Source organism: Pongo pygmaeus, chromosome 15 (assembly GCF_028885625.2).
Source record: "Pongo pygmaeus isolate AG05252 chromosome 15, NHGRI_mPonPyg2-v2.0_pri, whole genome shotgun sequence".
NCBI lineage: Eukaryota > Metazoa > Chordata > Mammalia > Primates > Hominidae > Pongo > Pongo pygmaeus.
The window spans coordinates 79,864,164-79,878,087 of record NC_072388.2 but is presented as its reverse complement, the minus strand read 5'-3'; the positions used below and the strand labels follow the sequence as shown (position 1 = coordinate 79,878,087).

At 39.5% G+C, this 13,924-nt stretch overlaps 1 protein-coding gene across 21 annotated transcripts in view; it reads left to right on the top strand.

Moving 5' to 3' along the window:
- The window catches only part of CEP128 (centrosomal protein 128), a 465,504-nt gene that overhangs the window by 26,641 nt on the left and 424,939 nt on the right, over positions 1-13,924 (top strand). For 12 of the 21 annotated variants that reach the window (XM_054449600.2, XM_063651940.1, XM_054449599.2 and 9 more), the window contains one exon: positions 12,805-12,951. The exons of 8 other annotated variants lie outside the window; for them this stretch is intronic. The gene's annotated coding sequence lies outside the window, so the exon portion shown is untranslated. Of the gene's footprint in view, positions 1-5,582; positions 5,725-12,804; positions 12,952-13,924 lie in introns of those variants that run through there. One more of the 21 variants, XM_063651939.1, reaches the window with a different exon arrangement.

Genomic DNA, 13,924 nt, shown 5'->3' with positions numbered 1-13,924 from the left:
ACATTTATTGTGCACTTTATTTCTGTTATTACACTGTAATATATAAAGAAATAATTATGCAACTCACCATAGAGTCAGTGGGAGCCCTGAGCTTTTTTTTTCCTGCAACTAGACAGTCCCATCTTGGGGTGATGGGAGACAGTGACACCCAAAGTGTGTTGCTTACGTCCATTCTACTGTGTAGTCTCATTTTTGTTGCTGTCACTGCAGAAAACCCTGCTTCACAAAGATAAGATGTTGGAAATGGAAGCAGGCTTTTTGGTGCACAAGGCAATCTCAGGATATTTTGCCTTGACTTAAATCCAGAACATATAGAGGTTTGAAGTTGTCTCAGACATACTTTTAAGGCCAGAGTCATTTGCAATCTCAGGAAGTTGATCCTCTTCTAGCATGGACAAAGTTGATTCACCTGGTTTATTTACAAGTGGGTTGCGGAACCATTTCTTCCCAATTTGGGGATCTTTGGTGGTTGAGAAGTATGTTGGTCCATTCTCATGCTGCTATGAAAAAATACCCGAGACTGGGTAATTTATAAAGGAAAGAGGTTTAATTGACCCATAGTTCCGCATGGCTGCGGAGGCCTCAGGAAACCTACAATCATGGTGGAAGGGAAGCAAACACGTCCTTCTTCACATGGCATCAGGAGAGAGAAGTACCAGGCGAAGGAGGAAAAGCCCCTTATAAAACCATCAGATCTTGTGAGAACTCACTACTATCATGAGAACAGCATGGGGGTAACTGCCCCCATGAGTCAATTACCTCCCATCAGTCTCTCCCACGACACATGGGGATTACGAGAACTACAGTTCAAGATGAGATTTGGGTGGGGACACAGCTAGCCCATATTAGGAAGTAATACTCAAACTCTTTTGAAATCTGAGATAGATGATCATACACCAGCTGGGAGAAAGAAGGCCCTGGCTCAGTCTCTTTCAAAATCTCTGCTAATATTTGAAACATGTCAAAAATCCCAATGTTCACTGGTTGCCCCCATAATTCTAGTTTGGCTTTGAATGCATCCACTTTATCTGCTGACTTGAACACAGTTGTCGTTTTCCCATGAAGTGACAGATTGAGTTTGTGGAGCAGGTTGAATTTGAATATGTCACACAAGTAAACAAATTTTACAACCCATTCCGTGTCACTGAAATGTGCTGCCAGTAGTGACTGTATTTCTAAAAGAGCTCTCTGGAGCGGCTGTTGTAACTCAAAATCGCTGGCCAGTGATCTACCTTTAGAAAGCCATCTCACTTCTGTGTATAAGAGATGACGTGTGTACTCCGCATCTCCTCACAGAGCTGCAAGAACAGACATGAGTTAAGGGCATGTACTTTAATGTGGCTGATAATTTTAATCACATCCTGCAAAACGTTGTTAAGTTCAGGTGACATTGTTCAGCTACCCAGCATTTCTTCATGGATGACACAGTGCATAGACTCATATTCAGAAGCACGCTCTTTGACTTGAGTAGTGAAACCAGCAAGCCGTTCAGTCATGGCAGCTGCTTCATCTGTGCATATACCGACACAAAATGACCAATGCGGTTTTCCTGATAGGTAATCATTCAAAGACTTTAATAGTTCTGCAGCTGTGGTGTTGGTTGGCAACAAAAGTACACATATTGTATCCCTTTGCACATCCTCCTGAAAAATATATCGCATAAAAACAAGCATTCTTGCCTTATTGTCAACATTGATAGGCTCATCAACCTGGATTGCATACCACGATGACTCATTAATCCTCTTTAACAATTGTACCTCACTATCCTCTGTTATTTCATCAATTCATCTAGTTATAGTGCTAGCCAAAAGAGGAACACATGCCACCTTTTGAACTGCAACCTCTCTTAAAAGTTCATGACAAATGTCCTTAGCAGCAGGCAGGTCAACTCTTCACCAATAGTAAAGGACTTCTTAGCTTTAGCAATGTGGTTAGCCACTAAGAATGATGCTCGCAGTGCAGATGCATTTGATGAAGTGGTGGCCTTCAATAATTGCTTCTGTTCTTTGTGTTCATGTTTTTTTCTTTTGAAAAACTCCAGAGACTTGTCTTTTAATGCAGTGTGCATGGTCTCCACGTGGTGAAACAGTTTGAAGGTTTCGTGGCTTTATTGCATAGCTGGTCATCACATATACAGAGCAGGCTTGGAGAAGGTGAATCACCTGTTGCAATGAACTCTTAATTTAAGGAGGACTCTTGATAATTTTTTTAAATGTAGTTTTCTTTTTGTTGGCACTTTTAGCACCTTCTGCTGTCCCATCATTGGATCTTTCCCCCTTTTCAAAGAAGCTCTCCAGTGACATTTGTTTTTTACTCATTTTGGCTAGGGCTGGCTTGTGGGCTTACAAAAACAGTGACTGAGACAAGTGCATAGTACAGGAAAGAGGTATGGACAGAAGTGGTAAATAAAATAATGGGCGGGCCGTGTGCGGACTAAAGTATCGGATCCTGACTTAAAGCCTGCCTCCAGATGCAGCTTGTCACTTGCCACTCACTGATAGGGTTTTGATATGAGTCTGCAAGCAGTAGATTTACTATGGTCTCTGGGCAGTCAAACCTCTCTGCTAATGTTAATTTGTATTTGTAGCCGCTCTCTAGCACTAGAATCACCACCTCAGCTCCACCTCAGGTCATCAGACATTAGATTCTCATAAGGAACACACAACCTAGATCCCTCGCATGTACAGTTCACAGTAGAGCTTGTACTCCTAGGACAATCTAATGCCACCGCTGATCTGACAGAAAGTGGAGCTCAGGTGGTAATGCAAGTGAAGGGGGGCGGCTGTAAATACAGATGAAGCTTTGCTCACCCACCCACTGCTCACCTGCTGCTGTGCATCCTGGTTCCTAACAGGCCATGGACTGGTAGTGGTCCTTGGCTCATGGCTGGAGACCCCTGCTTTAGGGTGTAAGTGGTTTTTGGTTACATGGATGAATCGTATAGTGGTGAAGTCTGGGATTTTAGGCACCTGTCACCTGAGTAGTGTACATTGTACCCAATAGGTAGTTTTTCATCCCTCAACCCCCTCTCACACTGCCCCCTTCCAAGTCTCCAGCGTCCACTGTACCACTCTGTATGTCTTTGTGTACTCATAGCTTAGCTGCCACTTATAAGTGAGAACATGAAATATTTGGCTTTTGATTTCTGAGTTACTTAGAATAATAGCCTCCAGTTCTAACCAAGTTGCTGCAAAATGCATTATTTTGTTCTTCTTTATGGCTGAGTAGTATTCCATGGTATACATATATACCACATTTTCCTTATGCACTCATCAGTTGATGGGCACTTACGTTGATTCCATATCGTTGCAATTGTGAATTGTGCTATGATAAACATAGATGTGCAGATGTCTTTTTGACATAGTGACTTATTTTCCTTTGGGTAGATACCCTGTAGTGGGATTCCTGATTCAAATGATAGATCTACTTTTAGTTCTTTGAGAAATCTCCATACTATTTTCCATAGAGGTTGTACTGATTTACATTTCCATCAGTAGCGTATAAGCATTCTCATTTCATTACATCCATACCAGTATCTATTGTTGTTTGACATTTTAATAATGGCCATTCTGCTGGGATAAGGTGGTGTCTTATTGTGGGTTTCATTTGGATTTCTCTGATTAGTGATGTTGATCATTTTTTTCATGTTTGTTGGCCATTTGTATATCTTCTTTTGAGAAATGTCTATTTATGTCATTTTCCCACTTTTTAATAGGATTACTTTTTTTTTTTTCTGATATGTTTGAGTTCCTTGTAGATTCTGGATATTAGCCCTTTGTTGGATGCATAATTTGCAAGTATTTTCTCCCATCCTGTAGGTTGTTTGCTCTGATGATTATTTCTTTTGCTGTGCAGAAACTTTTTAGTTTAATTAGGTCTCATTTATTTTTGTCTTTTTTTTTGCATTTGCATTTGTCTTAGTCATAAATTTGTTGCCTAGGCCAGTGCCCAGAAGAGTCTTTCCTAGGTTTTCTTCTTAAATTTTTTATAGGTTTAGGTCTTAGATTTAAGTCTTGAATCCATCTTGAGTTAATGATGTATATGGAGAGTGACAAGGATCTACCTTCTTTCTCAGGAACACCTGTGATTCTTAGGTTTGGCCATTTTACATAATTCCATATTTCTTGGAGATTTTCTTCATATCTATTCATTCTTCTTTCTTTATTTTTGTCTGATTGGGTTACTTAGAAAGCCTTGTTTTCGAGCTCTGAAATTCTTTTTTCTTCTTGGTCTAGTCTACTATTAAGATTTTTCGCTGCATTTTGTAGTTCCCTAAATGTGTCTTTCACTTCTAAAAGTTCTGGTTTGTTTTCCTTTACAATGTCTGTCTCTTTAGAACATTTTTCATTCATGTCCTGAATTGTTTCATTAATTTCTTTGTGTTGGTTTTCACCTTTCCTTTTTATCTCCTTGAATAATTTAATAATCAACCTTTTGAATTTTTTATCTGGTATTTCAAAAATTTCATCTTGGTTTGGATTCATTGCTGGAGAGTTAGTGTGATCTTTTGGGAGTGTTATAGAACTCTGTTTTTTCATATTGCCAGAATTATTTTTCTGGTTTCCTTCTTATTTGGGTAGACTGTTTCTTCTAATTATTTTTGAATTTGTTTTTGATTGGACACGGATTTTTAAAAACTTTCTTCTCCCCGCTGCCCCGCCTTGAGGATGTGACTTTAATGTTTATAGTTGATTGTCACCTAGTTTTGGCTTTGCGTACTTTCAATGGCAAGGACTCTGTGTGAGTTTCCTGGTTATGGAAAATCTTTGTGTGATGGCTTTCTCTGATGCTGGTTGTAGTAGTGATGTGCTGGGTTTATGAGCAGGTTTACTCTCTCCTGTGGGGCTGGAATGGTAGAAATCTTATGAAGCTTATCTCATTCCCCAGTGGTATGCACTTAAAATTTTATTTTCCTGTTGTTTTATTTACTGGGTTGAACAGTTCAGGCTTCAGGCCAGTAGGAGGTACCCATGGTGAAAAACAGCTACAACTAAAGCAGTTGGGTAAATGCAGTATCCCAGTGGTGGACAGAGGTCACAGCCTCGACAGAGATGGCTGGGGAAGCTCTCTGTGAAACGCGCTGAGGTCTTTTTGTGGGCAAGGGAGGGAGCGATCCACCTCCCAGTCACACTCTGCTCGAAGTGCTCTGGCTATTCAGATCAGACAGGCACCTCTTTTCATGCATGTAGAGGGGGATTGTGACTCTAGCTCTCTTGCAAGCCTGAACCTGGAGGACATTCCTCTTGTGGGGATTCAGCCACCCTGAAGTGTTATGGAAAGGCTGTCTACAGATGCACCCATGCCATGCTTCTGTGGGAGGAGCCCCAGCTGTGTCTGCAGTGCTGAGTGAAGGGGAGAAAAAGACCCCTTTTCCAAGATCCTTCATGAGCACCAGGGCTGCCTGACAATTAGGTAGAGCCACATACTTTTCCTACTGAGCCCAGCACTGCACCTGTGCCTCTGCTGAAAGAAACTTCCTACAAGTGGAAGGTTCAGGGACTCAGAGCCTACAGTCGGGTTTCTTTTGTCCGATAGGGTGTCCACCCTCTTAATGTGGTACATTCCCACTTACCCTAGGAGTAGCAGTTTCTGAGGGCCAGACCACTGCGAATCTTGCTGCTGCTCTGGGTCTAGCCACCTAGTGGGGCTGCCGCACTCTAGGCTGGTGCTGGAGAATGTCTAAAAGGGATCCACTGCTGTGAACTGTCCTCTAGTTTCCCAAAGGTGAGTACTAGCATGGCTCTGATGGGGGTGAGAGGAGAGTGACATAGACTCTGTGAGATTTCCTTGGTTATAAATAGCCTTAGTATGTTGACTTTCTCAAATGCCAGCTGTAGTAGTAATGTACTGGGCCTGTGGACAGACTCAAGGCCTCCTGGTTAACCAGGGTGATGCAGGCAATGGTGGTAGCTGAGGTCATGCAAAAAGTTTTCTCCTTCCCGAGCACAATGATGTGCCTGCAGATATTGTAATGGGCTGTGCTGGTTTGCTTCCAGCCTGGAGGTGGTGCTTGCAAAAGAGCACCAGTTGCAGTATAGGTGGTGAGATTTGTGCTTGCCTTATGTTACCCAGGGGAGGTACTCTAGTGTCTCAGGCAATGGGTTGGGCCATGGAGCATGCAAAAGTCTCTGTCTGTTGTGTTAGGCTACCAGAGTAGGTGGATGGGCAAAGCTAGTTGGGGCTGGGTCAGGCAAGTCCACACTCTGGCTCTCCACATTCGAGTGCAAACAGTGGCTCCAATGGGGATTACAGGGCAGTTCCCTGGTCACAGGGGTAATGTTCCAGGGAGGAGCCCAGCTACGTCTGCTGCACAGAAGAATCCACAAGGGGAAGGGTGGGGTAGCAGGTGGCAGTAAGCCCCACTCAGCTCCCATGAACTTGGCAAGGCAGGTCTCATACCCACAGTGTTGTGCTAGCAGTAGCTAGCTGGGTTCCAGGCAGCCCTCAAAACTGTCCCAAGCCGTAAGTGTTCCCAACTGACACAAAAACCAGCTTTTAGGTCATGCCGCTCCTGGTCAGCCCGTGAAGTAGAGGCACCCAGGTCCTGTGCCTGCGGCTATAGCACACTTTCTGCCCACCCCTCAGTTCTGACCAAGGGCATTTGTCCCCACTAAAGATTATGTCACATGTCTCAGTTGGGAGCTTCTCTCAACCTGTGACCACTGCCTCAGTTAACCAGCAGACTTCAGGTGAGGTCCCCTGTGAGGTAGGATCAGGAATGTCTTCCCTCTGTCCCTGCTTGGGTCTGGGAGCAAACACGGTTCGATGCTGCTCCTTTTCGTAAAACCTCACTGCTCACTAAGTCAGCACCAGCGCTAGGTAGGGTTAAGGTGTTCCCCTGTGGCCTGGATTGCTCGGCTCCTCAGTGGGAGAGTGTGTCATGGAGGCAGTCTCTCCTCCCCACTCATGCTCTGGCAACTCCAGTTTTCCTCCTGGTTTATCGTGTAGACTACTACCCACTGCTTCTTTCAAAGGGTTTGTGGTTTCTTTCAATGTTTTTAAGTTCCTGTGTTGCTTCTTGGAAGAAAGTTCATAGCATGACTTTCTACACACTATTTTGTTTATCCCAGTGGGAGAGGCATGCCAATAATGCCTCCATTCCACCAACTTGGAGAAAAAAAAAAAAAAAACCCTTCCAACACTTTCTATGACAAAGTTTAACATCATGCTAGCTACAAAGGAGAAATATTTAAAGGCCTCAGCTCTGTTTGCAAAGAGCAGACAGTGAAGGATGGATTTGGAGTTGAAAGGCAATTCATTGATTACTGGGAAATTGTAACAGTTTTTTTCTCACTTTTTTGAAACTCTTCTTTTCATAACTTCGGTTGTACAATTTCCCCTAGTTTTCCACCTACTTCTCATGTTTCTTCTCAATCTCATTGGCCACCTCCTCTGTCTGCCTTTTGTATGTTGGAGTTCTTGCGGGGTTTTCTTTGGTTCTACTTCTTTTCTCACTGTGCATTTTTTTCTTGGTGGTCTTATCCACCCCTATACTTATGACTATCAAATATTTCCTTAGATTCACATATCCAGTTGCGTATTAGACATCTTTAGTTTGATATTTCCTCCCATGAAACACAAATTGGTCCTCTCTTTCTAATTGAAGCTTAGACAAGTTCAATTTAGAACATATGTTCTCCTAAAAGCTCTTTCTTTTCATTGATTTCTTTGCTCAGTTTAATAGTTCAGGATCCATCCAGCTACCAAAACCAGAAACTTGTGATTCATCTTTTACTCTTTTACCTTGCCCTCAGAGTTAATTCATCCCTGTTACACTTCATCTCCACTGGCATTGTCTTAGGTGCTCACCATTCATTACCTAATAGATTGCAACAGCCTCCCAGCTGTTCTGCTGTTAATGTGCTTATTACCATGTCACTCCCCACTCAGGATTCTTCAGTTTTTTTTTAGTTATAGTAGTGGCTTTCAAATGTTTTTATTTTCTTTTGAAAATAGTAGAATCATTTAAAAAACCACATGAAACCATAGAATGAAAATCAGATGAGGGCAGAACTTCCCTGGTAGAAGGATGCAAGAGCTCAGCTTATTTGGATCCTGTCTACTTTTCTCTAGACAGGTTTTAATTGGATCCTATTTCCTTCTCTCATCCACCTGTCAAACTTACGTGCATCCTTCAAGATGAGTGGAAAAATCCTAACCTGACTCCCCAAGGATTTTGTTGTATTACTTAGCTCACTGTTTATAATACACTTAAACGTCCTTCTCTCCCATCAAGACTATGACTTATTTACTTTCATCTTTCATTTCTAATGTAGTGACAACTCATTAAATGATGAAAAATCAATTTAAGTATCTGATTCTGTTTCTTAATGTATTATGTTCACTAACATAACAGAACTGACAGGTGGACTGGACAGTTGATTTTGATCTTTTATGAATTTACCAAAAGACTTTGAGGAGATGAAGTTACAGAAGAGCACTGATGTAAAGAAGACAGGTACAATTGTTAATAGTTTCTACATGGTAATGTCTCCTGGCTTATTAACTTTTTCACTTGAAGGATGAGGCAAAGCTCTCAAGTCCTACAGCTATTGAAACTCTATTAGTCCATTTTCACACTGCTATAAAGATATGACATGAGATTGGGTAATTTATAAACAAAGAGGTAATTTATAAACAAACAGTTCCGCATGACTGGGGAGACCTCAGGAAACTTACAATCATGGTGGAAGGTGAAGGGGAAGCAAGCTTGGACCTTCTCATATGGTGGCAGGAGAGAGAAGAGTGGGGAGCGAAGAGGGAAGAGCCCCTTATAAAACCATCAGATCTTGTGAGAACTCACTATCATGAGAACAGCATGGAGGAAACTGCCTCCATGATCCTGTCACCTCCCATCAGGTCTCTCACTAAATGCATGGGGATTATGGGGATTACAATTTAAGATGAGGTTTGCGTGGGGACACAAAGCCTAACCATATCAGAAACAGTGAGAAATACATAAAATTTGAACTTTTTTAATGATTAAGTGTAAAATACACTCCCAATTTTCCCTTACCCCCCTAAATATCAACACAATTGAGCATCTTCTTTGAGGATGATTACCTTGGACAGGGACAGCTGAGGCACTTGGCAGCCACAGAAGCAATCACCTATTTAACATGCACTAGTCAGTCTTGGTGAAGTATCACCCCTGATGCTGGGTGCTTATCTTTTATGGAACAGCTTGCAAATCCTAATTGTTTTAAACTGGCTCAGAGGAAAAGAGGTTTGAGAATCAATAAATTACAGCTCTCATACATACAAATGTGCATCATTATAATGAAGACAGTCTGATGGCTCTTTAGGTCAAATAACAAAAGAGGTGGACTTGAGTTTGTAAAGGCTCATTGCCAATCCTCTTATTACAAAGGTTGAATTCAGTTTTACTCTCTCTAGTTGCAGTATTCAAGTTTGCATATGGGCATTTGTTGTAGATGGATAGATCCTCAGTGGGAGTGAATTGATGAGGATTCGTTATTTGCTCTGGTGGCTGTATTTCTTCTTTATAAGGTTCATTAAGACAGAAGCAACAATATTTATGCCTTTAAATACTGATTTGTTGGGAGCAGCTAAATAAGCTATTCTAATAGTTGTAATATCAGACCCAGAGCTTGCTCTAAGATTCCAGAGACTTTCTCTGAGGGTCACCCATCTTAGTCTTCTCTAGAGATTTGGAAAAAGCTCACGTCTGAAAAGCAGACAGCACAAATATTGTTGCTTTCTTGTTAATAAGAAATTTTCTTGCACCAGCAGGTGGTAGTAAGCTGCAGAAGAGTGTTTACTGCTTTTTCTCCAATTGAAAGAAATACCTTTCTCAGCTTTAACCAGAATTTAGATATTTTTGTTTCTTTAAATTGTTATTTAAGAGTTTGGTTATTCTTCAAATTTAGCAGTTCTTCCTTTTCTTTCATCAGTGTGTCATGCTGAAATTTCTTATGATAATGAGGGTAAATTTCTTATCTAATTTAACTTTTTTCTTTTAAATCTTTAAAGACAATAATGAAGATTTTCCTTGAGCATACATAAATGTTTTTCTTCTACTACTCTTAATAATTCTTCTTTGCACTTCAAATTATAATAGTGATTAAATGTAACTTGTGAACCATTTTTAATTTGTTCTTCAAAGTAGAATTTGATGCATAAGGGATGTTGGTACACACTAATATATTTTTATATCCTCCAATTTTTATGCTCATTCTAGTAGTTTAGAATGTTTCTTTAAGTGAGTCATCTTTGAATCTAGTAACTGCACTTCAGTAAAACTACAAAGTGAAAATAATATACAATTAAAATAAATTTTCTTTTAGTTCATAAACCATGATAAATGTTTCCTTTGGTCAGTGAATACTCTTCCATATGAAATAGTAGACATTGGCACTGTGATCCCATTTCTTCAGCTCATCAGTTGGTGAGAACTAGTGGCATGGTCCTACCTAGGTAGATGCCAGGGGACTAGGAAATAAGGTCAAGAAGTTGCCAGGGAGAAAAAGGACACAGTTACCAAGAAAATGGAAGTTCTGAATATAGAGCTTTTATTTAATCAAATTTTCCAGGTCGACAGCTTGTTAATCTGCTGTCAGCCTATTAACCGGCTATCTCTGAAGAGGTCTTTAAATTTGTTTTTGTTTCTTTTAAGCACACATTATAGTTTTCTTTCTGATTATACTTCATTTGCATTAATGTATATTAATGCAAATCATTGTAGAAAATTCATGAAATGTAGGAATTTTATTTTTTTATTTTATTTTATTTTTTGAGATGGAGTCTCGCTTTGTCGCCCCAGCTGGAGTGCAGTGGCATGATCTTGGCTCACTGCAACCTCCGCCTCCCGGGTTCAAGTGATTCTCCTGTCTCAGCCTCCTGAGTGGCTGGGATTACAGGTGCACGCCGCCATGCCCAGCTAATTTTTGTATTTTAGTAGAGACGGGGTTTCACCGTGTTGTCCAGGCTGGTCTCGAACTCCTGAGCTCAGGCAGTCTGCCTGCCTTGGCCTCCCAAAGTGCTAAGATAACAGGCATGAGCCACAGCACCCGGCTAGACTGTTTTTGAAAAAACAAATCAGCTATAAACTCTGGATAGTAAATCTATTTTTGTTCTGTTTCTCCCCACTACCCGTTTATCTCTGCCCTTCCCCACACCTCTAAATTTATGTATTGGTTATCTTAGCTCATTTTCTGTTGTTTATAAGAGAATAACTGAAACTGGGTAATTTATAAAGAAAAGGATTTTATTTCTTTCAGTTATGGAGGCTGAGAAGTCCAAGGTTGAGGGGCTGTATCTAGTGAGAAGCTTCTTACTGGTGAGGACTGTCTGCAGAGTCCTGAGGCAGCACAGGGTATCACCTGGTGAGGGGGCCAAGCATACTTATTTGGTCTCTCTTCTTCTTATAAAACCACCAGTGCCCACTAATCCATTACTCCATGAATAGATTAATCCATTCATAAGGGAGGAGCCTTCATGGCCCAATCACCTTTTAAAGGTCCCACCTCTCAATACTGCCTCACTGGGGATTACATTTCAATGTGAATTTTGGAGGGGACATTCAAACCATAGAACTGGTAATTTATATACACATACAGATAACATTTATTATGAAATTGGAATTCGTGCTTTTATCCCGTGCTTTGTCATTAAATGTTCTTCAGAAACAAATTTTTTAATGTCTGTGTTCATTGTATAGATGTACCATAGTTTAACCATTCTTGTATTTTGAAATTTGAGTTGTTTTTATTTTGCCTCTATTACAGTAAATATTCTTGTATATAAATTTTTGAATTTATTCTAAATGATTTTATTAGGAGAAATTTTTGGAAGTGTAATTACCCGGGCAAAGGTATAAGCTCTTCTTGGTACTTATTACCTGCTGACATCCAGACGAGTTATTCAAATTTACATGTTCCCACTAGGAAAGTGTAGGAGTGCTCCTTCCCCTACAACCTCACTAACCACAGACATTACCATTGAAAAGAAAACAATTACATAGTCTAGAAAAGCATCTTATTGTTTAAATTATATTTCTTAGATTATTAGGTTAAATGTTTTTTCATGGCCTCGAACATTTGTTTCCTTATGTGACCACTCTCAATATGTTTTTATTAACATGGAATGAAATAATAGGTAAACCTTAATTGAGGAAAATATTTTCAGAGGCCTTGTCAGTTTTCATTAATGCCAATGATATTACTATTTACCATTCTTTTATAAAATTAATTTTTAATTATGGTATAAAATAATCCATTGTTAATGACAAAAAAAGAGTGTATAATTGACGCTTATTGCTTTGTACTTTTCTTTTTGAGTCAGTTATATTAAGGGGCTCTCAGAATTTTCATGGCCCTCCATGCATTTTACTGTAGGTTCTGTTTATGTGGTGTGAGCCTCTTGCCAACTTCAGCGGCCACTCCATTCTCATCTGTTTTTCCCTCCATCAGTGCTGTGTCTGGGGTGTAGTGGTGCTGGCTGATGATAGATTGGAGATTCTTGGTAAGGATGGATTTCTGCCACCATAGCTGCCTTCTGTGTTGTGGCACAAAGGGTTAGGTGCTCTGTTAGTTAGCTATGGGAATCATGTTTGACCTTGTGTTGTCAGTAATAGTGGAAGAAAATGCCAGATTTTTATCAACAATGAAAATAATCTAGCTTCTATTTTTTATTATAATGAGATTTTAAAATCTTACTTAGTTTAACATTTATGAAACTTATGTAATTAAAGTCCTTAGATAGTTGCTGAATGTTTCATATGCTTAAAAAAAGCCATGCAAATTTCTCAGATATATCTCATCTAAAATCTTGATGTCTCTGCAGGAGTTCCATCAGATGCAGGAGTTTGAACATCTTTTATTGCTCACAGTAACTTAACTTTATAGCTGAAGTCTTTGTGTGTGTGTACTAGTGAAACTCATGCCCGAACGTGTGATTCTGTCTTAGTAAAAGTATGTAATCCTAGTGGCGGTAAGTGAGAGATCATTCTTTTTTCTTGTATTATATGACGATTGGAAATAATTTAGTTTATGTCGTTCTTAATTTTATTTAATACCAGTAAGATTTTCTGCTTTAGAGTTAAATTCAGATGCCCCCATATCTTTACTTATTAATATTTATCAATTCAGTGCAGTGTGTGTTTTACAAAAAAAGACTTTGAGGTACCCATGCCTGTGGGAATAGTATAAAAACATAGCCTGGAGAGTTATACATGAAATCATGCTAGTGATTATCCCTGGGAAAATGGGGCAGGAGTAGTACTGGGTGAAGGAGGGGTGGTTGGAAGGTACTAAGACTTTATTTACAGTGTTCTAAATATTTTACTAAAAACTTTCGAAGGTACATATGTCAGAATGATAATATTTATTAGTTCTTGGTGGTAGATACGTGCCTGTTTATTTTATTAGTCTGTACTATTTTGTATCTTAAATATCATCCCCAAATTTCAGTTATAATTATTTTTAGTCATGTTGAAACTCAAATTGTCTACGTATTAGAAGTGTCTGACATGCCATTTATATCTGGTGAAGTTGTCTTCGGATAACTGATTATTATTAAAATTTTGATACTCTTAGAAATATCAAGTTATCTCAAAGACAGTTATTTTGTTCCTTGTTCTCATTAACAACTATTATAGTAAGCACATTGTCTTTTTCAATAATCACTTTTTATTCTGCCTGATTTCTTAACTTCAGTGATTTCTTAACTTCGATCAAGTTTCCAGAATTATGACTTGTTAAAATGAAAATTATTATGCTTTAAGCTATAGAATTTTGATATGAAAGAGACAGATGCCAGGCATAATTATTATTTTCTCTTATATAAGAGATAAAAGGAATAAGGAAACAAAAATCCCTTAATCTGGGACCAGTGGATTGATTTGTTTCAGGGCTTTTTATTAAATGCATTAGTACAGATATGTCACTTAGTTTTTTTCCTGGTG